General features: G+C 44.5%; 1 protein-coding gene and 1 long non-coding RNA gene across 4 annotated transcripts in view; both read right to left on the reverse strand.

Annotated features, from left to right (window-relative positions):
* SETBP1 (SET binding protein 1) overlaps positions 1–25,388 on the reverse strand; it is a 357,622-nt gene that overhangs the window by 219,852 nt on the left and 112,382 nt on the right. The gene's annotated exons all lie outside the window — the stretch shown is intronic.
* Positions 183–23,696, reverse strand: LOC119872585. The gene is made up of 7 exons (XR_005362431.1): positions 23,459–23,696; positions 21,475–21,583; positions 12,365–12,538; positions 11,694–11,947; positions 10,598–10,725; positions 7,449–7,558; positions 183–1,505 (listed from the first exon to the last, which is right to left on the reverse strand). It is a non-coding gene; the product is annotated as an uncharacterized LOC119872585 (long non-coding RNA).

Genomic DNA, 25,388 nt, shown 5'->3' on the forward strand with positions numbered 1-25,388 from the left:
AAAAAGGAGGGAGAGGAGACAGTCCAAAGTTACAACTTCTCATTCAGAAAAATATTTTGTAGGGCCCCTGGCAGCTCAGGGGTTGAGTGTCTGCCTTCAGTTCAGGTCATAATCCCAGGGTCCTGGGAACAAGTCCTGCATCAAGCTCCCCACAGGGAGCCTGCTTCTCCCTCTGCCTGTGTCTCTGCCTCTCTCTGTGTGTCTCTCATGAATAAATAAGAAAAATCTTTAAAAAAAAAGAAAAATATTTTGCTACTGTTAAATATGTAGTGGGTTCTTTAGAATAAAAGCTAAGGGCATGCCCATGGAAATGTTTTGTTAAACCTTCAGAAATATAGAAGAGCAACTGAGAAACCTGTCAACAAAAACACATGGAGCACTGTATTACAATGAAAAGCAAATGTTAATGGACAACCTTTCCTTAGAAAGAATACAATCTAGTGTACTTGCCACATTAAAAAGCCATATAAGGAAACGACACAAATCATACAAAATCCTTTACATGATGCTACATTAGTGAATGAGCAGGTTTCAAGGCAGAGTGTGCTAGAGATGAGACATGCACCAGGTCCTGGAGGCAGGATGCAATGTGAGGGGCTTAGGTTAGGAGAGGCTTCAAGAATGAGTCAGTTCTAAGAGAAGCCAAGAGGCAGAGGGGGCTGTAGCCTTAGGATCCATCCCGCTCTCCCCTTGCCCCACCCATCACCTTTCAAGGCATTGCAACTAGTCTTAAGATTTGCACAGGGGTGTAGAGGTGGAATCTGGGTGAACTTTGGGATAACAGGGACATTGTTAGGACACTGGGGAGCCATCCTCTCAGCCACTTGGAATTACTGCCATGGTTGCTCTGAAGTCAAGATACTTTTGCTCTAAAGATTCATCGAGTATTGTTTCCTTCTGAATTCAACCAATTCCATAGCCAAATGGTCTATTATAACCCCATTGCACACCTCAAGAACATATAACAACTAAGCAGTACAATGAAGAGAAAAGTCAAATCATTTCTTATTTGTGAATCAAGGGGATTGGCTTCCAAGATCATTTTGGTTCTCATACTTATGTTATCCACACTTTCACTTCTCTGACACTTGGCTAATAAACATCTTAAACATCTTTCCTATTTCCCTTTTGCACAAAAGCCCCCATTCGAAATGCAAAGCATCTGTGTTGTTGCCAGGTTTTAACTTTCTTGACCTGTGAATGACCTCTCAGGTCCTGTATTGCTGCTGTCACTGTGGTACTGAAGCTCCCAACTCACGGGCCTTAATGGATGCAAGTCCTCATCACAGAGCAAATGTTTTCAGCACCAAATGATAGGGCTAGGCATAAAAAAATAAATGCCATCTATGTCTTGCTGAATAAAAGGTGTGTTCCTCATTTATTTATTTTCTTACAATATAACTGCTATTACTGGAACAGGGAGGGAGAACATATCATTGGTTTTTGTTTTGTTAGGTATTCTCCCCCAGATGGATGGAAGCAAGTATCTTTTTCATTAATATCACCTGCAAGAAAACAAAGCCAGGAATGTTTATTTCTTTTTAGGCTATTAAATGCTAACAGCTTTCAAGTAACCAATATCTACTCTAGGATTTAGAGTCTGCTTGATATTTTGTGTAAGCAGCAATACATTCTAATGAATAACTCATAAGCAGCTAAGCACAGGTAAAGTCTCTTTTATTCCTATACTCAAACTGGAAACAATTGCACAGTTGGTGACTCTAGGCCACAGCCATGCACATACCTGTGGGGAAGAGCACTGGAGGCACCTCAAGCAGAGACCTAGGTTTTCAATAGTGGACCAGCCACTGTCACACACTACCGCTGTTACAGTAGGGAGCAAGCTAGAGTCCCATTCTCCCACTGACGCCTACAAGATCTTCAGTGGGGAAAGCTGGAGGGTGAGGCTGGTTGGACAGGAGGGTTATTAGCAAAATAGGTTGCAAAGAATCACATTCTAGCATCCTAACTATAACACCTACATGCTTTGTCCACAGTCAGTGGTAGATTCTACTACAAGGAATTATGGGATCAATAGCTAAAGGATTGCAACACCATGACATCTTGATTAGAACTTGTCTGCTAGTCAATGGGTAAGTATCAACTGTCCACTATTTTAGAAGGCAAATTTAAATTGATAAATATTCATGTGAAAGACACTGAGAAGCTACAAAGACATGCTAGAGGATAAAGGAGGGAGTACAACATGAATATTATTCTCAGGAAGTTATAATTTCTCAGATTTTAGTCCATCACCTGGACTGCCTGGTGTTGAAGGAGTCAGGGATAAGTAATCCTATACAACTCTTCCCACACTTCCTGTAAGAAGGAAAGGGCTGCTAGACCAAACTAAAGGTCCACGAATGGATAAAGCAAACTTTCTCCTCAAATCAGTCATGCTCCAACTTGAATCACTCTATTCTGTGGAGCATAGGTCACTGCGGTACTAATAAATGCACTTATTCAACAGTAATTGAACAGTTACAAGGAAATCAAAGCAAGAGAGGGAGAGATAGTGGGAATTTAATCCGCAGAGGTATATCCTTCAGACAGTGGCTCAAGAGAACCACAGTCTCTTCTGCCTTTCTGCTCTACACACAGTCACACCAGAATGTGGAGTATAGCTCCCCACGGCAGGTGTCCCTAGCTAGGGACAATGCGCAAGTCCCCCAGTACACACATGGAATCCATGCCCTTGATGACTAGCTCTGATTCTGAGGACATTCTTTGGAATGCTCAATTAAAATCTGTTTCTTTGTTATTTCCACTCACGGTTCTTCTCCACTAGGAGCTGGACTATTCCGATTCACTCAACGATGCTAGTATAAGCGCCTACTGAACACAGCCATGTGTCAAGAATAGGGGATTGGGAGGGGACTCCAAAGCTTTTGGGAAACCAGAGGAGAAGAAAGACAGGTGTCTAAACAGGAAAAGGGCAAAGGGGACAAAAAGCTTTGTTAGAAGGATGTCTGAAGGAGCATGGGAGCAGGTACAGGTGAGGGAACAACTCTTCTTTTGGAGAAAACAAGGACAGCTGAGTTTGGAAGTCTGGATAGGCCAATTCTGGAAGATCATTCTAAGAGATGGAGCTCTGCATACAGATGCATCAGAGCAGAGAAAGACAAAGAATGTTTGAGGAGATTCGGGATAATGGAAAGTGCAAAGGAAAGGGGTCAGATTATATAGAGCTTCAATTCTGCCTTGCAGAGTTTGGATTTCATTCTGTAGGTAATGGGGAGCCAGAAGAGGCCTTAAGCAACACCCCTGGGAGGTAGAGAAGGAGTAAATGTCTTGACTTTATATATGAAATCAATTGTAGCACAGAGAGATGATGCCTGGGGCCACTCAGCCAGTGAGGTCTTGAACACAGGTCTCCCAACCCCCCAAACAGACTGGTTTCCACCAACACCTGCTGCTTCCAGAGTCAATGTATCTTTGTGGGGAGCAATAGATCACTTTGGACATCCTGTGGGAAGCAGAATCCTCACCTGCCAATAAGAAATTGTAATCCTCTTACTTCTATGAAAGGAAATGTTAGTTTGATGGCTCCCAAGCTACCAGGTATACATTTCTATCAAGTCACTTGCCAGAATGTTATTGTGACAATATATCCATCTGCCTTTCGGCACTAAATTGCGAGCTCCCTGAAATCAGAGACCGTGTCTTCAGTTGGTGCATGAGACAAGCCTTAATCGAACAATTAGCCTATCCCAGGCACTGTGCTAGACGTGGGGTATTTCCCTGTAAGCGAACAAGAGATGTGGCCTTGGCCCATGGTGGAATCCATGCCATTCCACCCCTGTACTTGCAGTGCTTGGGCATGGGGTGGACACTCTGACAAAGGTGTGTGAGTGATGGATTGAGCAGAGCAAATAGTGTTATTTCCCTTAACATCCCAGGGATGCCCTGACGTGGTGCCCTGTGCGTGCACAGCTTGCAAAGGGGAAAAGGAGCCCGAGTCTCAAAACTGGCCTGCATCCTCACCTGCCCCCGCCCCTCACCATTCAAAAACACTAGACTTAGGACTCAGGACTTCACAGTTCCAGGTCAGAGAGAGGACAAGCAGGTGCCAGGACTGTCAAGGCATCCCATCAGAAGTTGCAAGAGTTAGGCAACTGAGGAGCGGATGCCTTCACTGCTTCTTTGGTCTTCCCATGGTCCCTTTATGATTCTTTACTACCTTGTGTGATTGAGAAAGAAACTGCCACCTTGAAACAGGAAAACCACGAGGCTGTAGGTTCAGCTCTGGGCTCCAGAAGCCAAGTTCCCGCCACGTTACTGCCTACCTGCCATGTGGCACTCAGCTGGGTGTCTCCAAGCCCAGTCTGGGCTGGCCTGGTAAGGAATGTTCTCCTGCTGAGCAAGCCAGAAAGAGTCGCCAGGGACTGCTGTCACTCCCCCAGGAATCAGCCAGCCTCCTTAAGCCCCTGGACTAGCAGGCCTGGTATAGCTTCCAGCTGCCTACTCATTCCACCAGCAACAATGAGTGACAAGTACAAGAGGAGCACTCCTTTCTTGTGAAAGAGTGATACTGCCTGCCCTAACCTGGCTCTGGGTCCTCGCCTTTGGCTGTTGCTTGGGATCATGTTAATTTTCCCTGTGCTCGGGGTGTAGATATAGGATACATGCAGACCTACTTCATTCTGGGACAGTCTTCCTCAGTGGAAATTCTTAGTAGCCACTTCCTACCTGCTGGCTGTCTTTTAACCCAAGGACAGCATCATCACCTGAGCCAAAGCAGATCAAGATAGTTGCCCATTCTCTTTCATGTTTTGTATCCATATGAGATGATGGATGTTAACTAAACTCATTGCAAAAATGATTTCACAATATATGCAAATCAAATCATGTTGTGCTTATATGCTGACTCGATCTCAATAAAACTAGGGAAAGAACAGAAAGACACTGGATACCCACTACAAGGTTCTAGATGTGAGTCTCATTTCTGCTGCCTTCCACAGGACCTTGAGTGTCCTACTGTAATATGGGGGTGCCCTCTGCCACCACTCAGGAGGTTGTACAGAGTGAGAGCAAGAGCATCCATTTCTGTTTGCACCTCCAACCTCCTTCCAAAAATGATTGTGTGACTGTCTGCAAAGAAGGAAACATAATATAGTAAGACTTACTATAAAAAGAAAGGATCCAATGCTATGTAGAGGAAGGATGAGAAGGGAAATTTATACCCACACTCTCAGATGACGGAGTGGTGGGTAAGCACTCAGCAGTTCTCCTGGGAGAGGGCATGAGCTTTGAAGGTATCTGGTGCTTCGTCTTGCTGATCAAAGGAAACCAGGTGATCACCCGCCCCCAGCTAAAGGTGGCATTTCCATTCATCTTTGGAAAACCAACATGACATAAATATCAAGAGAAAAAGGGAAGTCTGTGCTCACTTTCAAGTGTCCTAATGAAACAATCCCAGAGACTAAAAAGCAGCATGCAAAATTGTTCCACTGCTTTCAAAAGTCTAGTAATAGCAGACTATTAAAACAAATGTGGTACATGCACATGCACACGTGTGTGTGTGTGTGTGTGTGTGTGTGTGTGTGTTTGTGGTGTGTACTCGAAATATTATCTGGTCATTCAAATCACTAAGACGTATTTGTGATGATATTAAGTAGAAGCAAATGCAGATGGATATAAACAAATGGATATAAAGTGTAGCCTGTTTTCACAGGGATAGATGGTTAGAAGGGCACGCTAACAACCGAACATAATCCTGTTAGGTGTATGTGTGTCTATGTGCATGCGTGTTTCCTTTCTTTTCATGAAAAGAACTCTCACAATGTTTTCATAAATGCTTTTGTGAAGACAACAAACATCAAAGAAATAATAACTCATGCCCTGGAGCTCTCTGTAGGCCACCTTTAACTTTGCAAGAGGTAGGCAAGTATGATTTCCATCTTCTTAAAAATGGTTAGCATCAGCAGAAGATAAGGAGTTTAAGTCACTAATCAAACCCCACAAAGGACACCTATGACCTTGGCACCCTTGCGTCACTACCCCAGTGGCCACGGACACCAATTGTAAACCAAAGGAGTGCATGCATCAGGGTGGGAAACACACTCCCCTGAGTGTCTTGGGCTCATCTCTGCCTGACCTTGGCCAAAGCCACTTCAGAGCTCTGGCCCCACTTCCTCATCTGCAAAACAAGGAGGCTGAAATCAACCAACTCTGAAGTCCTTCTTTTTTTAAGGTTCAGTGATTTTATGATCCTCTGCATCTCCACCAGAATAAATTTCTTTTTATATACAAAACACTTTGTGATGAAATGTCTCTGTAATTAAAAACAAAACAAAACAAAAAACAAAAAAAACCAATGCTTCTTAAAAGACAGCATAGACTAAGAGTATGTAACATGGAGGTAGACTAGGTTTCAAATCCTGGCCTGCCACTTCCTGTTTAGGAAATCACTTAATGCTGGGGTAAAAGAGGATTAAAAGTGCTAATTTACAAAACTCAACATGGATGCCGAGTAACCAAAACACCTGCTTAAAATATTTAAGCCATGTAGCAAAATGTATAGCAAAATATGCGTCATATATTGGGACGCCTGGGTGGCTAGGGGTTGAGTGTCTGCCTTCGACTCAGGGTGTGATCCCGGGGTCCTGGATGGAGTCCCAAATTGGGCTCCCCACAGGGAACCTACTACTCACTCTGTTTCTCTGCCTCTCTCTGTGTGTCTCTCATGGATGAATAAATAAATCTTTAAAAAAATATGTGTCATATACAATAATCTGTCTATTCTTGGAAGATCTGAAGCTACTCTGAAACGTTATATATTTCCAAGAACTGTAAGTGGTGGATTTTTCCAGACAGTTCTGATTTCTCAGTTCATAATCTATTGCCTATTGTCCCGGGGACACACATGCCCCAATTTCTGTTAGGAAAGTGTGGCTACCACAGTGCACCCCCTGGTTTCACTGAGACCCACAGCCATCCCACACCAAGATGACTCTCTCACTTTAAAGTATTTATAGTCACCTCACTTTTTCCCAAGCAGGTACAATGCTCAAGTGCAATGCTCCTTATTTGGCCAGATTCTTGCTTGAGTCCTGTATTAGAGTGGTCAAATGGAAGTGACAGAGACTGGACGTTGTATTGTTAAGGCCCCAATATTTAATCGTGGGACCCTAGGGAAGTCACTTGCTTAGGCTGGGCTGTGGTTGCCTGGGGAGGGAGCGGGTCTGGAAAGTAACTAAACCTCCAGCTTTCAAATGCAATGCTTGGCTGTTAGCAGCTTCTGTTCCTAGCAAAGTCTCTTAGGACTTGCTCTTGGCTCTCTACCCTCACCCCTGTGTTAAGAATCCACGGCCTCTTAGTTTACCCTCAAGGATGCAGCTGGGCTGCTGCTGATGTGCAGATTTGTGACTTGTCAATTGAGGGAATGCACAAGACGAACCTGGAGATCCCTATGTGCTATCTGGATTTAATCCAGGGGGCAATATTACCTTCTGACCCCAAACAGTACAAGTCCTGGAAGATGGTCAATTTCCTTGAGTCGGTGGCTGGATCCATGTTTAGTGTGTTCTTATCAAGTCAGAGTAAGACACATAGTATTCTAGGTCAGAAAGTGATGAAAGGACTCATCAGAGAGGAAGGGAGTGTGGAAAGTGATCAATTTAAGAGGCATTTTTAAAAAAATCCTAAGTGCTTTTTTGTTAAAACTGGGCAAATAAAAACTTAAAGGAGGGGACAACGTGGGGTGACAAGCTGAGGTGTCCTATTCCACGGAACACCGGCATCTGAAGGTTGTAAAAGCAGGCAGCTGAGGACTCATTCATATAGAGGTTGTATTCCTTCTCTTCGTGATGCTCTGCTGCTCACAGAGGGGCTGTGTCCTGTCTTGATAACTGGACACCAATGGGAAATTTCCCATCTAGTAAGGACAGGCATAGAGGTATCGCTGAGGTACAAGACTCATCCCTGGCTTTTTCTAGAATGTGGCCAGCCCCTCCCCAGAGGGTTCCCTTCCTTTCCCCTCCCACACCTTCTCCCCTTAGCCAGCTGCAGACTGCTCTCTGTATTTCCCAAGATATGCTTCACAAGTGCCCCTGCAGCCTGGTCCCTTGGTCCTTCCCAAGCATTTGCATTGTAGCCTTGGCCTGCACCTGCTACGCAGCCCCTCCCCTTCTCTCCTCCTGCATGGGTCTTCCTCAACCTTTCTCCCACCCATTAGCAGATTCCCAGAATGAAAAAGGCCAGTGGAGGCTGTAATTTCCCCACCTACCCCCCTTGCCCTGCCTGCCCTGCTCTGGCTTTTGTAGGAAGCTCCCAGGGAGCCCTACTACCACTCCCCTCTCCCAGCCAGGCCTTCTCTCAATCTGTTGTCCCTTGGTTCCTAGGCGCTCTCTCTCTCACTCTCTCGCTCTCTTTCTCCTGTTTCTCTAATTTGTTTATTGATTTGGGGAATCAAATCACTTTTGTTCAGCCAAGGAAATAGACTGGTGTTACAGAGAGCACATTAATTTGGAATCAGAAGCTGTATTAGACACAGACTCAGGCCGGTGGCCTGGAGGGTCCTCCCAGATTGTGTCTTTCAAGCCTGTCACTTCACAGATGAAGAAATAGAAGGCGCATAGAGGCTACGGCCCCATCACTAAGCATGTGTATGTCCTTAGACTGTCATTTTGCCCATGAGGGTCTCAGTATCCTCACCTGCCTGGCAACAGAAATATATGTTCCAATTACAAAGAAAATCTGGAAGGTTGCCACCATGTTGGTTGACCAAGCAGTCAATGTGTAATCCTGGCTCCATCTTCATCCTTAACACCAGGGTTCTACCCATCTCCCTGCTGATTTCACAAGCTTCTAACACAAGGATACAAGAGAGAGGCACAGTCGAGAAGGTGCCACATACGCAAATCACACAGGGATATTAAACACGGGCATTAGTAGCAATAAGTGGTGTCAACCATAACATCAGTAACACCAAAATAGTAATTATGGGAGGTAAAGGGTGTGTTACCTAACCTGATCGTGCTAAGCATTTCAGAGTATATATGGGCATCAAATCATCACACTGTACACCTTACATCTACATTACGTGTATATGTCAATTATATGTGAAGATAAGAGAGGGGGAAGTCATCTCAAATTTCTGGAACCCCAGCTCTAAGAAAATGACCAAAGTAAACAGCGGCCATGAGTGTTAACTGGATAATCTGAATTTCTGTCACCCACTTCTCCCTTCCTTGACCCTAAGAAGTAGGTATGGACCCCCCTTTACAGAATACTTCAAATCCAACTCAGAGGGCCAAGGTCAATCCAAACCCCTGCTAATAGTTCCCGTCTCTGAGCTCTCAAGTCCTGATGACTTTTCCCACACACCGACGTGTCAGATTGTGTGGTCTAACTTCTGTTTCCTCATGCAGACAGAGATGAATCCTTAAGGATTAGAACCACATCCTCCCCTCTTATCCCTCAGTACCTGACATGCACTGGGTACAGGTAAGAGTTTAGTAAGTATCAGTTGGTTGACTGATTCCTGAACCCTGGGGAGAGCAGGAACCCAAGTCTACACTGAGCTCCCAGCACGGTACACATCAAGCCCAAGAGCTCCACATCTTCCCACCCAGTTCTTCTCTGGCCAAAAATATGTTTCTGATACTAGTGGCAGGATACATAGCCCAATTTATGGGATTTTGATGGACAGTAAGTGCATCTAAATAGGATTCAAGGACCCTAAATTCCACATACTTCTTGTTTGTAAGCCATCTCCACACACCTGTGCTCATGCTATTTTACCAGCCAGGTGAGCCTCTTCTACAAATATGATTATCAAATCCAATTCAATTTTAAAAAGTCTGCTCATGTTTTGACCTCCTGGAATGCCAGGCATAGCTGCACAAGTTGTACACTGTGCTTTGCCAATTCTGGGTGTGTAAGAAGCCATAGATCACTTTTACCCTATTTATTGTAATAAATTAACCTTTAAGGAACCAGAGGCATTTGACTTAGCCCTTGGACTTGGCCTTCTATTAAATTTTTTTCTGATTCCTTTAGGCCAAAGGTCCTCCTAATTGTATACAGCTACCTTGAGCCTGCAGAGAAAGGAAATCCTAGTCTCTTCCTCCATCCCTGCCTCCCATACTCACTACTTCAATCCAGCAAGAGGACAAATGCAAGACTTACAGCTGAATAAAAAACAAGAATCCTTCACCACACCTTGGAGACCCACACCAAGGAGTTTAAGTGGAGTGGACTGAGGAGCAAAGGCGAAGGAAGAGAGGACAAAGCTTGGGGTGGCCTTCACGTTGGGCAAAGGTCTTACCTCCAGAGGGGGAACATTCTATCTTCAGTCCAGCATATCATCCAAGAAAAGATTTCCCCCATATTCTGAGGATGAAGGACTGACTCATGGTGTGAGGAATCAAACCATCATCTATGCTGGAGACACGAGCTGCTCCGATGAGCAGTCCTACCTCCACCTCCACATGGTGAGGACTCAATTCTCACAGCAACTTCAAGAAGCAGGAGTGCCTCCCTCATTTTACACATAAGGAGATGGAAGTTTGAAGACTTCCTGTTCTCAGCTAGAGACCACGGAGCAGAACTACTAAACTCAAGTCTCAGAGGCTCTAAAGTCATTTCCTTTTACCTCATTCTGTGGTCAGATGCTTCATTTTCCTGACCATCTGAAGAATTCACCGTCAAAGGCCCGTCATGCCTGTGCACATCCTCCATTTTGGATGGAGAACCTGCCTCGCCAATGAAAGGGTGTGATTCCTGAAGGTAGAAAATAGGGCACGGTTGCTATATTGTATGGGGGCCAGTCTGATTTCTCTGAGCCAGATCTCCTCTCCCCACAGAGAAACCTCCATTTCCACAACTATCTCGTATTTGGTGCAGGTTTAACATGAGGCAGGTTCTTGACATATTTTTATAGAACTCTGCCCAAATCAAAGAAGCTAGAGATAGCTTCTGAAAGATGTTATCCTCTGCTTTTGGGTGAGGTTCTATGATGACTTGTCCTGTTCCCCCTGCCCCTGTGTCCCCTATATTCCCACTGAGTAGGGTGCCCATTCCCTGCTCCTTCTGCCCTTGCCTCAACTATAGACTCCATCCTCAGGCTGCTTTCAGACTTGATCTCCAGCTAAGCTGGGAGTTCCTGGAGGACAAGGAATCTGACCCTTGCTTAGCATTGTACTTCCAGCCTGCGGGACTTGTATGCTTTATCACCTGATCAGTGGTATTTGTAAACTCAGTAAGGGAACATGATCAAAGGACTTCTGAATCTGCTTGGCAGAGAGCACCACCAGCACTATTCTAACACCCCGGCAGATAGGGCTGGGGTAGGAGGAGGGAGGAGCAGGGTTATCTGTGAGCTCAAAACCCGCCAGCATCCTCATGGCCAGAAATATATGCAATCTATTAGGGTGTCAACTCTCAGATGACCCGGAGTTTATGACTCAAGTCTTGCAATCACAGAACCCAGAACAGAGTGTCTGGCACAGTGTACAGAATTACTATGTATCTGTGGAATAAATTAATTACTAAATACACACTGGAGCACTCCCCACATACTCTCTCTTTCCTCAGAAGACAAAGCTGTATAATTTCCCATTTTAATGACTGGCAAAATCCTAGCCATGTAGAACCTGCTAGCGCTGGGGGCTGCTTCCAGTTTCTCATCTGCAGATGGGACCACAGACGTCTAAGGCCTCACAGAAGGCTTTCGACTCTCCGTCTAGTACCTGTTCAATGCAGCCACACTGTCACACTCTGCAGGAAATCCGAGAGCCTGTGAGGCCTATGGCTGAGCCCTGAAGCTCTTGGCTTCTTGCTTTCCATCTCTGTCCAGCACTCGTCTCTTGATAGAGAAAGCAAGCTTCCTCATAGAAAGAGAAGAAAAATCTTCCCTCTGCCCAGGCTTACATCCTCTGACATTCTAGGGGAGAAGCCATCATCATACAGTATCTTCTGATGGTAATGCCTCTTCAAAGACAGTCTGAAAGGATACAGCCACAGAATGCACTGTTCAACTTGAGTTTTGTTTGACTATAGAACATCAGTGGGAAAGGATTCTCAGAGAAGGAACTTAGTGCTGTCCTCCCCCTTTTAGAGCCCATCCTCTCTCTGTTTTCTGGGTATCTGATGCTCAAAATGAACACATCGTTGACATGGGCCCAAAGAGACCTCCCTGGAGTCACCCAGTGTTAATGCCACAGAAGTGACAATCTGAGTACCACCCCTGGCCCGTGGGGTTTTCACACTAAAGAAAATAGTCTCAAAACAAGGGAAGGCGTAGGCCTGCCAAGTACAGTATCCTCACACTCTGAGGCTCTCCTCCAGTTACAAATGTTTAGAAACACCACCCCATGACTTGTCATTTTCCAGCTCATGTGTTAGATGCATCACAACTCACCTCTGGAAACTTGATTTTCAAGGTGCTGGCAGGAGGTGATTCAAAGTACAACTGGGGACAGGCATCAGTGTTGCCAAGGAAGATACAACTGTCCTGAGTCCAAGAAAAGGTGCTCAACCAACCACCAACAGATCCCTTTGGGCTCCATACAAGTGGATGGCATACCATGCCAAGCTGATGTGAAAAGCCAAACACAGTGATGGGGAGGATAAAAAGTAGTGCTCATTTAATACAACAATTCACCGCACAATGGCTTAAGAGACCATTTCTTCTTGCTTAACTGTTTTTTAAAGGAACCAAGAAGCACTAAAAATCAATCAGAATTCTAACCAAATCATAGATGTCCAAAAGGATCCTGTGTATCAATAAAAAATGATTGAATTTGGGGAAAAAATGAACTTACTCAAGCATTTTTAGGAATAAGACCAGTATCACTGTGATATAAGGCACAACCTCTGTAGAGGGGTGTGTGTGTGTGTGTGTGTGTGTGTGTGTGTGTGTCTGTCTGTCTGTATTTTTCTGTCTGTCTATGTGTTTGTGTGCTGAGAAGGAAGGGGTTTGGGAATAAAAGCAAAGAGTGATGTCTGTAGAAGTTCACATAGAGACTTCCTATCATAACCCCCATGACAACACTGTCCTCCATTCTGTGCCTCCTACAGTCCTGAACCCCACAGCCCTGGGTACATTGATGGGGCAGCTGCTCAGACTGCCCAGTCAAATACTCCCAGGCCTCCTGGAGCTCATTTCTATGGGGAACAAGATGAAGCTGTTATTCTCTACAGAGCTGGACAGCTATTCTGTTTAGAAAAGACATCACATCAGTCTTAAGGAGCATGAGAAGCCAATGCCTTCTCTACCTGTAAGGTCTTGGACCAGCCATCCCAAAAATGCCCATTCCTATTGAGACCCCCACCGACAGACTGTGACTGGAGGCCTCTTGCAGACACCAAGCCGTGCCACGTTTGTACCCCATTTGGGGGCATGAGCTGTGGTGGTGCTTTAATCCTTCTCATGATAGATAGAAGAAGACCAAAGCTAGTATTCAGTGTCAATGCAAAGATTTGATTGCAACTTCATATAAAATTACTTTGTGCCCCCATCTTCCCTCAGATCTGTTGGTATCTTCAGCAGTCATGGCAAGTTCTCTGCAAAGATCTAAACAGAATGAGCAGAAAGTAGAAATTGATGCTTCAGTCCGGGCTCTGAGATGGACAGGAGCTGAGGGGTGCTTCCCCTCTGCTGGAGGGTCTCACTTTTCTCATCTGTAAATGAGAAAGGTGGATCTTTGCTGGGGCTAAGAACCCATTCAGGGTTTTTTGTTTTTTGTTTATTTTTTGTTTTTTGTTTTTTGTTTTGAGGGGGGAGAAATTCATATGGCTTTCTCCAAGAACTGCACATATTCACATTTGAATACAAGTCTGCACAACATTCCAAGAGACTGATCACCTAAAGCCTCTCCTTGAATTAGGGGATACTGGTGTCCCTTCTGGCTTTAAGTAAATTATTCTTTAGATTTCTGAGCAAAAAGAATCTGTGCCTATAGGCTTCCATTCCAACTTTTCTTTTACTCAATCCCTCAACACAATGACCTAATGGGCAAAGATGTATCAAATATTCTAACATTCTGTAAAACTGCTTCCCAAATCCAAATGGACATGACATGCTAGGAAGCAAAAAATACTACAATCAAGGCTTCCAATCCCTAAATCAAACATTATTCACTTGGCTGTGAAAGCGATTGTCTGGAAATCACTTGGAAATTGACATGTCCTCAGTTTGGGGGGGTAGGGAGTCTCTTAACTGAAATGCTGTTTGAATTTGACTGTGAATGGACACCAGGAAACCATGAAGACAGGGACACATTTCTTTCAGCCCATTGTTATAAAGCGACTCCCTCCATCTTTATTAAGGGGTTCTAGTATACTTTACTTTTCCACCCTTTACAGCTACATAATTGTAGAAGTTGGAAGGCACCTTGGACATTATCTAGTTCACCATCTCCATGTCAGACGAAGGCTCAGAAAGGAGGACACTCACCAGCTAGAACTGGGGCTCAGACTCAATGCTATTGACTTGATTTTTTTTTCCCTCCCTTGTCCCTTGCTGCCTATTTCAGAGGCCTCAGACAGGAAAATAAAGCAGGTTGAATATGTGTTGGGAGGAGAGGAAAGGTGGAGATATTTTGTGAAATGAAGAAAAGAGTACCCAGGATAAGAGCTCTCCTGCTGTTTTCTTTTCCAACAAATGCAGTGATAAAATCCATTAAATCCATGGGGACCTGTACAAATGGGGGAGAAAATAACCCTTTCAGGGAGGCTCGAAGGGCAATTTCCCTTTTGCACAGCAGATGGGAGCCTGGAGGACTGTGTCAGTCCCAACACTGGCTGTTCTCACAGGGCGTAGGGACTCTTGCTTTCTGCATTAGATTCTTTCCTGAAAAGGGTTATTCTGGGTGTTTCTATTTTATAACCTGCTTATTATCCACTGACCCACAGGCTCCAGAGATTCTCATGTCCATTTTGGCCAGATCTTTCATGAATCATGCCTCCTAACACTTGGGTTTGAGTTTCCTCTGCTCCACCCACCCCTCAGATTCTCCCCCAACTTCTGGACACTGGGGTGGTAATGAGCTGTGGCCAATGACAGACAAAGCTCTGTTTAAAGGAACAATATTATCTGTATGTGAGACTTCATTAAGGACAAATTGCTTGACAGAGCCTCTTCCCTAGATCCGGCAAAATGCTGGAGGCCATGAGTAACCCCTTGACCCAGTTTTATGGGCCGGTTCCCTTTATATCCATTTCCCTCCTAAATCCAAGGAGTCCTTCAGGATGGCAGATTAATTTCGCTTTTAAAGTCTGAGATTAGGCATCACACATACACATTACTCTTCCCTGAAACACGTTAAGTCCGGACTGGAAACACAAAGGTAATGTGTATTTATGGAATTCATTTTTTGAACTTTGTGTTTTTCCCGGAGCTGCCTGTGTAGGAGAATGAAGAGAGAGCTCATGATTCTAGGGTCATCTAATTGCAGTTTTGAAAGTCAGATTACCCAGAGTCTTCCCAACATTTCTTGCATACTCCTTCAATCTGGCTCCCCAAACTCCTGCTACATCCTCCCAAATGTCCCCATCTGACCCTTCCAGTGACTCAAAAGGAAAGCATAATATTCTCACTGGGGCCAGCAGAAACCTTCATGCCAAAAAGTGCCTTTCAGGATTCTGCTGCCAACAATTAAAACACAGAAGCAAGCAGCACCGCAGTTATGTACCACTGCAGAACACCTCATCCTTATGTACCATCCTTATGTACCATCCAGAACACCTCACTTTGCCTAGGATTTGCATCCTAGTGGTGTTTAGGATGGGGAAATAAAAGACTTGTACAGACTGTCATTTGCTCACAAAAAGCTGGTTAATGGCATTTGTTTTGTTTTGTTTTGTTTTGTTTTGAAAATGTTTCTTCTTTGGTCAGTTTCTGAAACTTCCGTCCTGGTCTTAACACAGTAAATGATCAGGGGTCGGCAAAATATCTTAAGATTAGCGTAGGTCCAAAGTAGTTAGAGAAATAACTTGGGAAGGGAAACACGGTTTTCCAAATGTACTGCCTGCTGCTTCTTCACACATCCCATCATGTGTTCCAGGAAAGTCGATCTCCTCTAGAGTCCTGGGAAGGGTTTTTCTGCTTTCCTGTTAATACACTTTATAGTCTTCTTGGAACCTGCCCTCAGTGTCTCTCCATACATCCCAACCAGCAGATCCTTAATAGCCTCACTTCAAGTTTCCCCTTTGAAGGCTTCCTGAGTGAACCTGTTTGAAACCTGACATTTTTGCCTCCAAAATCACTGTTCCACATAAAACTTAGTTGGCAAATTACAACTGGCCTGGGGAAAACCTAAAAATGAATGACACATGGTCGCCCTCTGCATTTCAGATGCTCACAGGCTAGTGGGGAGATGAACACAGAAACAAATAATTATAAGGAAGTGTGAAGGGGGGTGTTATCAGCCAGAGAGTCTTCACAGGAAACAGATGGTACACCCAAACCAGGACAGTTAAGAGGAATTAATTTACAATGATGTGGATGGATGTAGGAGGAGCACAAAGAGTGATTAACGGAGAAGCCTCTACTACCTCTACACTTAAGGTACAGAGAGGGAGGGGTTACTGAAACCACAAGAGCCTCCAGAGGGTTGGCGGGTTTTCAATGTCTTCTAGCTCCAATTTAGTATTCATTCTGTCACTGGAATGGACAGATCTGAGGATCCCATTGCCTCATTTTTAACCTTTGATGGCTTCTGTTTGCCCTGAGGGTGAAGTCCAAACTCCTGGGCTTGCTTCTCCAGGCTCTTCAGCATCAAGACTCCGCAGCCATGGGGCAGCTCACCACTTCCCTGCTCCACAGCCGACATCCTCCATCATGCCAGGCCCCAACTGGAGTGCCATCTTTAACTAGCCAATGCCTACTTGTCCCTCTTCCCCTTACATCTTGCCTAACCCTCCTGAGTGAAATTACTCATTTTCTCCAGACTCCTGTATCTCTGATGAGTGCCAAAACAGTGAATGTCGAAGAGGGTCTGAGTTTAGGCAGAGACAGAGGAACAGGACCAACTAGACATGTATTCTGTGTCTTGATCTTGGACTTCTTCCACATTACCATGTGGTCACATCCCAAAGGACTCATTTCTTCTTTTTGTAATCAGAAGGTCAAGATAATTCAGGAAAGATTCAGAAATAACATTTGTTGCTGCCAGAAGTGGTTACATCCATACACAAAAAATATGGAAAACAACTTAGTATTGTGAAGATAGCTCTGGGAGAAGAAATAATAATAACAATGACAGTTACTTAGAGTGCCCTGACCTTGTGCCCTCTGGTACTAGGAGCCCCTGAGGCTCCAGAGAATGTTAGGTTCCAGTAAGTATAGGATACCCTAAATCAGCAATATAAATCTTTTAGAAATGAGTGATCTCATTAGTTCCCCCAAATAGGAGATAATTGAAAAATTAAGCAAGAAAGTATAAAGGGCCTTCAGCAAATAAATTCACAATGATAAAATGTTGACTGGCCCAGGGGATTCTATGTTATTACCATTTGGGGGTTTTTTTGGCTCTCAAAATGAAAGTGAAACTGCCAAGTACTCTTGGCTTGAAGTGTCTCAAAGGAAAAAAAAAAGCCACCAAATATGAATGGAAATGTCTCTATGATGGTGCATGGATAATTTAAGATAGGATGGAAAAGGTTCCATGATTCTAAATTGAGTAAAACAAATTTAAAATGCTTCTTGGTAGAGTAGCTACTAAGATCTTAACAGAAAACAACAAAAAATAAACTCTTAAGATGGAAAAATGAAATCCGTGGACATAAACTTTGGATCTACGATGTAAGTATACAATCAAGAAAGAAACTATATGTAGAAACTATAAAATGTGGTTTTAATCCATGTGCCCTGAGCCTTGATCAGTCTCAGCCCACATTATACTGCCAAGACCATGCTCTGCAAAATTTTGTCACAGAAAATATGCAAGGTTCCTATCCTTGCCTTGCAGAGCACGCAGTGTAATTAGGCAGTAAAAACTAACACACTTGAAATGGTTTTGTGCCCAGCTCTGCATGGGCTGCCCAGAGCTTACTGGAAGTGATAGTAGAATTCCTAGATGAAAGCTGTCAGTTTGGGCTGGGTAAAGCTGCAGGTAGGAATTAAGAAATAAAAAGATGGGAAGACATGCCCAAGGTGGCAAGGAGGAGGGAAACTGAGTCTCTCCACTGCAAGGTCACTTCATTAGAGCATTGCCACCAGAGAGGAAAGCTTCTTGCCATGAAAACAGCAGAAAAACAAGATGTATTGGAAAGCTGTAGGCTTGTTTTCAGATGTTTAGAGTTTAAGTGTTACTAGTAGTCACATAGGTGGGAAAATCCAAGCAAACTGGGATACGTTTAGATAGCTATGCAGAGATGATTGTGGTACCAGTGAGAAAGACCCTTGAGACATACTTTGCTTCTCCAGGCTCTTCAGAGGACACACACAAAACTCAGAAGTAACTTTCCCCCAAACGGAGCAGAAGATAACAGTGTTGCACGGAAGACTCAGACATGATGCCAGGGACAAGCTTTGTGATCATTCCTTCTGCTATAGTATGCCAGCACCAGAAGACAGATTCACAGTTTAAAAAAAAAAAAAAAAAAAAAAAGTGTTTGAAAGGTATCCATAAGGGAAAACAATTTTAAAAAATTAATGATGTTTTCTTGCTTTCCTCACAGGTACATCAGTATTCCTTCCACATTTTTATTTTTCTTCAGTTCCCTAATGTGGCATTTTTCTCGATTGACATTCTGCATGCATTTATATGTGTGGAAAGACATGATACATTAGAGTCATGGAAATATCCAGAAGTGTGTAACAGGGGCAAAGAAGAAAGGAAAGTTTGAGGCATGATTTCAAGACTGTCCATTACATTCTCTGGACAAGTGTGGAGGACCTGCCAGCCTTCTGCTTGGACAGCTAGTTCAGATATATGAATTGTAGTGTAGAGGGGTAAGGCTGCATGAGCTGGTTCTCCTCCCAGCCCTATCAGTGCTTTATCTGGTTGACCTTGGCAAGTAGAGTGGGTGTTCATTTAACTTATTTATTGAATGAACAAATCAGGCCAGTCCATTTCCTTTTGTACTCCCAAGATGGTCTACCCGACAATCTCAGAGCTGTGCGCAAGGCCTTGCTGAGACTGTGGGGAAATCCAGAAGGAGGACAGCTTATACCTCCAAGGAACAGGCAATCTTAGAAGAAAAAGTAAATGCCCAAATGTTCAACATGAAGACAGAACAGTTCAACAGGGCATGCAAATGAATAAAAGGTATAAGGATAACAAAACAGAATAAAAGTTGAAAGGAGATGTTTAGGCCAGAGGCACCTCTTGAAAAGGCTAAGATGACTCCGAAAGGAGGAGGGGATCTGAATAAGAAATGGAAGAACCAGTAGGAGAGGAGCAGGATGCTCACACACATGAGCACACACACACTCATATACATGGACCCACATCCATACCCACAAATATCTGGCAGCTGTTAGACACACAAAGCCCCGGGTACGTGGTTTGAGAGGCAAAGAGCAGGTTCTCCATCCAAGTTACTGATGCCAACTTTCAGTATGCTGAAAACACTTCTATTAATCTATTATTTCACTTCTTGAGGTCTTGAGGGATTTTGATGTTCAACATCATTCCATACAATAAGATTTCTGGAGAGAGGAAATGTCTTACATTGGTTGTCCTCAAACTTCGGGTCTTTGGGCAGAGTGTGGGGACTTTAAACAGCTGAGATCTTTATGGGGGGAGGGAGTGACAGCGCCCAGGGGTTAAAGCACACACAGCATGTCCAAGGGAGGCCAGGATTGAAGGGGAGTCTTGTGTCAAATGCTCACCAAGGGGATATCCGATCTTTAGTTATGTCTCACTACGTCTTCCCAGGAAAAGCAAGTCATGCAAATTGATAAGTTGCAAGGCCTGGAGAAGCTCAGGCTGGGCCACATGAGAACATTCCATAATAGTACTCCACTGAGGGGGGAGTGGCTGAGGCTAAGTCAGAGATCACCATTCCACGTTTAGTTCGGTGTCTTCACTTACAAAAAAGATTGAATTCCATGGTCTCCAAGGTCCCTTCTAAAACTCAAGTTCTGTGTTTCTGTGCTTGGGGCAAGCTGAGTCACACTCACGGGCTTTTGCTTTCCTCACCATGCAGGTTCTCTCACAGACCATGAGACTTACAAAAATATTTGGAGATTCATTAGTGAAAACATTAAGTTTTTTTAAGGTGCTCATCAAAAGGAGGGAAAATCCCAGAAACAAAAAACAGTCCTCACAAAATAAGTTAGCCACAGGACTGCTTTTAAGCAGCTGTCTTACCCCATTTTACATGTAATGGTCTGCCAGCATGTCTTTTCTCAGGCTCTCCCCTGACTCTGCAATTCAATGAATAAAAATTCACTTTATACATCTCTTCAGGAAAATATCTGCTGCTTGAAATGAAGTACACCAGATTTGAAGCAGCATATAATACCTCATGATGCAGGAACCTAGAACATTTTGGTAGCATCTGGTGGCCCAAGCCAACTTATTTATTCTCTGCTTTCTTACCCACAACATGCTGCTTCCTAGACTCACATGAACATGTGCACATTACATCCTTCACTTAAGGCATATGAGGCTTAGCCATTCGATTCTGTACCAGCTTGGCCCCATTTCTTGTTTCAAGTGTCCCTATTTCTTCAGAATGGTGCGTATTTGAGAAAGTGGTTTGCCAAGAGATATGAATGGCTGAAGACAATCTACTTATCCCAGATTTTATCTCTTCTCTTTTCCAGAGAAACTGATTAGCCAAAAAAGTAGTGCGTGTCAAAGGAAAAGGAGGAAAAAAATTGTTCCAATAACACGACACCATTTTTCCACATTCTTCTCTGTCATTTCCAATAAACCGTGAGAAGACATCACGACTTAAGGAAAAAATGAATAACTGTCTAAATCTGTGAAGGGTTTTCTCCCTGAAAACAGTAAATCATACCTAGGATGTAAGGAGGCTTCTTTTAATGGATTGCTCTATTTAGACATGGATAAAATGAAGGAGTTCTGGAGAAAAATACAGGAATGTAAAGAATGAGAACAAGGATAGAGCAGAAGAGGTGAAGAAGAACAGACCAGAAGGAAACATAAGGGGCATGTAAGAGTCAGGAAAAAGCTGCCCCACTCTTTGTGTTCCCTATGGGGGAAAGCAAGAGGGGCAGGAATTGGGAAGTCACCAGAGGGAAGAAGGAAAGATAGAGAGGTGGACAGAGGAGGGAAAGGAGGGCATGAGTCTGGAAGTGGCCCCCGTGGAGACGTGGTCTAAGAAGTCGGCAGCCTTGAGGAGTACATTCCACCCTGGCTGTCACATGCAAGCACCGGCTATATTTAGTTCCAGGGTAACTCAAGTCTCTAGTGCTCCATTAGGGCAGCTGCCACGCAGGCCTGAGGAGAGATTTTACTACTTACCCTGGAAGAGCCATGCCAAGGGCCTGGGCCTTCACAGCTACATAACTCCGCTATGTTTATTTACAAGAAGGCAGCATTTTGAACATACCCGATATGACTGTTAATGCAGTTTGATGGGCTGCTTGTAACAGGACAGCACTTTCAGAAGACCAGAGTCATTACTCCTGGTTCCTAATGATGCCACTGACCCTTGACCCCTGCAAACAAATTGTGTTCCTTTATCTTTATTTTTTTAAGATTATTTATTTATTTATTTCATTCATTCATTCATTCATTCATGAGAGACACAGAGAGAGAGGGGCAAAGACACAGGCAGAGGGAGAAGCAGGCTCCATGCAGGAAGCCCGATGTGGGACTTGATCCCAGGACCTCGGGATCATGCCCTGAGCTAGAGGCAGACGCTCAACCGCAGAGCCACCCGGGTGCCCCTGTCCCTTTATCTTTTATGGTACATTCTCTCCTGAGAACTTCCCTCATCTTCCAGTCTTGTCTTTATTTCGACTCCTCACAGGGCTCTGTGCTTTGGTAAAATAAGCTGGTAACTACTTAAGCACACCCAGACCTAGCTGACCCATCGAAATACCTATAGACTTTCTCTGATGCTGGAGGAACATGACCAACTTCTACTGAAGAAGAAAAAAAAAAAAAGCTTGGCCACTGGACGGTTGGTAGGTTACCAACCTATATACCTTATGGCCAAGAAATGAAAATCCTGGCACCACACAGGAGAAGTGCTAAGTCTGGGAAGAGTTTGGGAAGTCAACAGTGCTTGACCTGAAAACTAAGTAATTATGAATCATTGTTCTGGGCAGGGCATCCTGGTAAGATTGTATGGGACAAAATCACACGTAGCTATTCCCTTTCCTCTCGAGGAGATTCAGTTTGATTTGCGCGTAACGGCAATCACACAAGGGGGCGCAGGGAGTAGATGAATGGGTTCGAGATAAATGCCGAGGGAAGAAGAGGCAGTTGGAATTTGGGGAACCATGAAGGGTTTGCAGAGGAGGAGACCCCTTTCCTGAAGAATGAGTAGAATATTGATAAGCAGAGAAGACAGAGCATTCCAGTTGGGAGAAAAAACAAATCAGCAAAGATGTTCCTTATTCTCCAGTTGTGCACAGTCAGGACACCTCTGCAAAGCTAAATTCCCAAACCTGTGCCTTGACAAGTATCAGTAGATTCTCCATCATGAATGCCTGGAACAAAAGCCATGTGTGCAAAGATTTTTGCCAAGAAGCAGCATCCTTATCTACAAACCAGAAGCTAAATGTCCCTCTTCCGTGGAACACGACTAGGAAAGGTAAACAGAAACTAGCTGAGAGTAAGTCTGGGTCCTTGGAAGAATGATGTGCTTTGCTGCAGAAACAAATACAGGGCCAGTGACATTGATGGGGAAAATGATGGAAGTACCTGCCTTGGTCTGAACCTTCCCAGGGGGACGGTGCACGCCAATCATTCCTGCCTGGTCAAGCAGCGCAAGTGAGGAGGCAAATGCCAGGTGGGTTAAGGAACTCACTGTAACCAGAAGTCACCTACTAGCTGTCTAATTCCTTTAACCTGGACTGGACTGAAGGGCCAAGAGAACAGTATGAAATGGATCATCTCCATCTCTTTAGGGTATGAAATGGATCATTTCCAATGGCCAGATGGTCCCCATAAATACATTAATGACTTTTATATGCATGTCTGCCTGGAAAGGTAACAGTTTAACAACCATGCTGTGGGAAATGCTCCTTTTGGATTCTGTGTAAACTGAATAAAAGACCAAAAATCTATTAAAAAAAAAAAGTATGTGTTAAATTATCCCCTTTCCACACCTCATTCTTTTTAGATGGTGAGCTCAATAAACAAGCCTAATATTTGGTATAAAAAAAATAGAAGATATTCAGACCTTCAGGACCATTTGAACATGCAGGATCCCAGCATTGAGAAACTCAAGTACACACATGTATACACACATATGCACACACACGCCTGAAGTGGTAACAAAATCCAGTCTCCTACAGAGCATATGCAGTGACAGGGCTCACATCATACTTCAGCTGGATGAACCCCGAAATGCAGTCATCTACCTGCAAGAAGTCCTTTTCTTCTGCCTCCAAAGCAGCTTTTGAACACCTGCGTGTGATGCTTGTCATCTAATCTCCCACCCCTATTCCTCACCCAAACTACCGCAATAGCCTCCTAAGTTATTTCTGGCGCCCTTCTGTCCCTTCTCCATTGAGGTTCTAGAAACAACCCTTTGCAATCAGTGGCAGGTGAATACCTTCACCCTGCTAATGGCAGGTGCAGGTGCCCCCTCCCTTTCTAGTCACACCCCTTCCCATTGGCTAACTGCATCTTACTTCATCCTGTCATTGTGACACATGTGATGTTACATCCTCTGTACTCTGACCTCCCAGCTCCTCAGCACTGCCTACACCACCCTCGCTCCCTCTCAGGGTCTTGACACAGAACCTCCCTTAGCCTTTTAGAACTTCATAGCACCTTTGTTTCACAGTCCTCATCGGGTTTGAAATTGTTTATTTACATTTTGATGGTCTGATTGATGCCTATCCCACCACTAGGGTTGCTATAAAGATCCACTCAGAGAACAGGTACGGAAATTCTTGCAGAATTGTAAGCAGGACCCCACTGCTTTCCCATTGCTACCATTCAAGAACTCCCTGGCCTCAAAACAAAATGTAAATGAAACAGCAGTGCATCACTTTCCCCAAACATCAAAAGGAAATGACTTCCTTAGCATGCTCTTTTTTTATGTTGGACCAAGACAGTAGCAGGCATGACACGGTGAATGATTAAACCTCAGGATCTCCTGGCATCAAACAGAAACCCACTTTCCTCAGGCTGGGGAGCCACTGACAGAGGCCAGCCATAGCCTTAACCATTTCCCTGGCGCTGGAGCATGTCCCCTGGACCTGACACATCTGCGTCCTAAGGTTCTGGTGGCCAAAGCAGAGTAAATATTAACTGTGGTGGAGAATGATTAGTCAGTTGTGTGCAGCTGTCTGTGGTCTGCAAGGTACTGACCTACACAGGAGCTGCAAGGAAAGAAGACAGAGCCAGCCATCTTGCACATGCCTCTCGGGGTCTGCTCCACATCTCCCCAAACCTTGCTGTCTGCCGGGATGCTGTACATTCATGCTCCTTTGCCCTCAGGCTTCTGCCAAGGAGGGGTATCAGCAGGAGATGTAGGAAGGGAGGTGAAGGAGGTCAGGCATATTATTCTCCCTGGCCTCCTCCCTGCTGGGTCACCAGGTGGGCTGTGCCCCTTGACCAAAGGCCCTGGCTCTTGCCAAGCATTCCCCCAGTACAGGCTGCTTCTCTAGCTTGCTCGCCTTCCCCAACAGCCCCCCATTCTGGAAACTAGTACCCTCCCATTTCAAGTCTGGGGTGATCCTGATTCCCCTGGGCTATGACTCCTAGATACCACAGCTGCTGTCCCTACACCCGGCTCACAGCGGGGGCAGAGATGCACCACTGCAAGGAGTGTCAGAGTACAACCAACAGGAGTCTGGGGAACTCAGGGATGTGTTTTTATGAGCACCTGCATTTCTGTCATCTGAGGTGGCTGAAGGATGACAGTCAGGATTAGGCTTCTCTGGGAAGCAGGTATAAGCTGACATCACCTCTAGGCGAGTCTGAGAGGGACATGAGCAGGGGGGTCAGTGGACGGAGCAGGGGAATCCCAGGAAGAGGGAACCAGCTGTGCAAAGGCCTGCCACGCCCTGCCTTCCCTCACACCTACTAAGTTTCACACAAGAGGTCTTAGGCCTTTTATTCACACTGGATTATTTAAGCGTTTAAATAAGCATGGTGAACAAATTTTGCCATTTTAAAAGATAGAAGATGTTAATGATCATGTTTATAAAAATCCCGAGTGTCAGTTTTATCTCTTGAATACATCACTGCTTATTGGAAGCCCAGACCTTGTCCACAGTGCCCAGCAAAACGGCAGCTATGTATGTGAAGTCCAAAGAGCACCCTGCAGTGGGCTAAATG

This window comes from Canis lupus, chromosome 7 (assembly GCF_011100685.1).
Source record: "Canis lupus familiaris isolate Mischka breed German Shepherd chromosome 7, alternate assembly UU_Cfam_GSD_1.0, whole genome shotgun sequence".
NCBI lineage: Eukaryota > Metazoa > Chordata > Mammalia > Carnivora > Canidae > Canis > Canis lupus.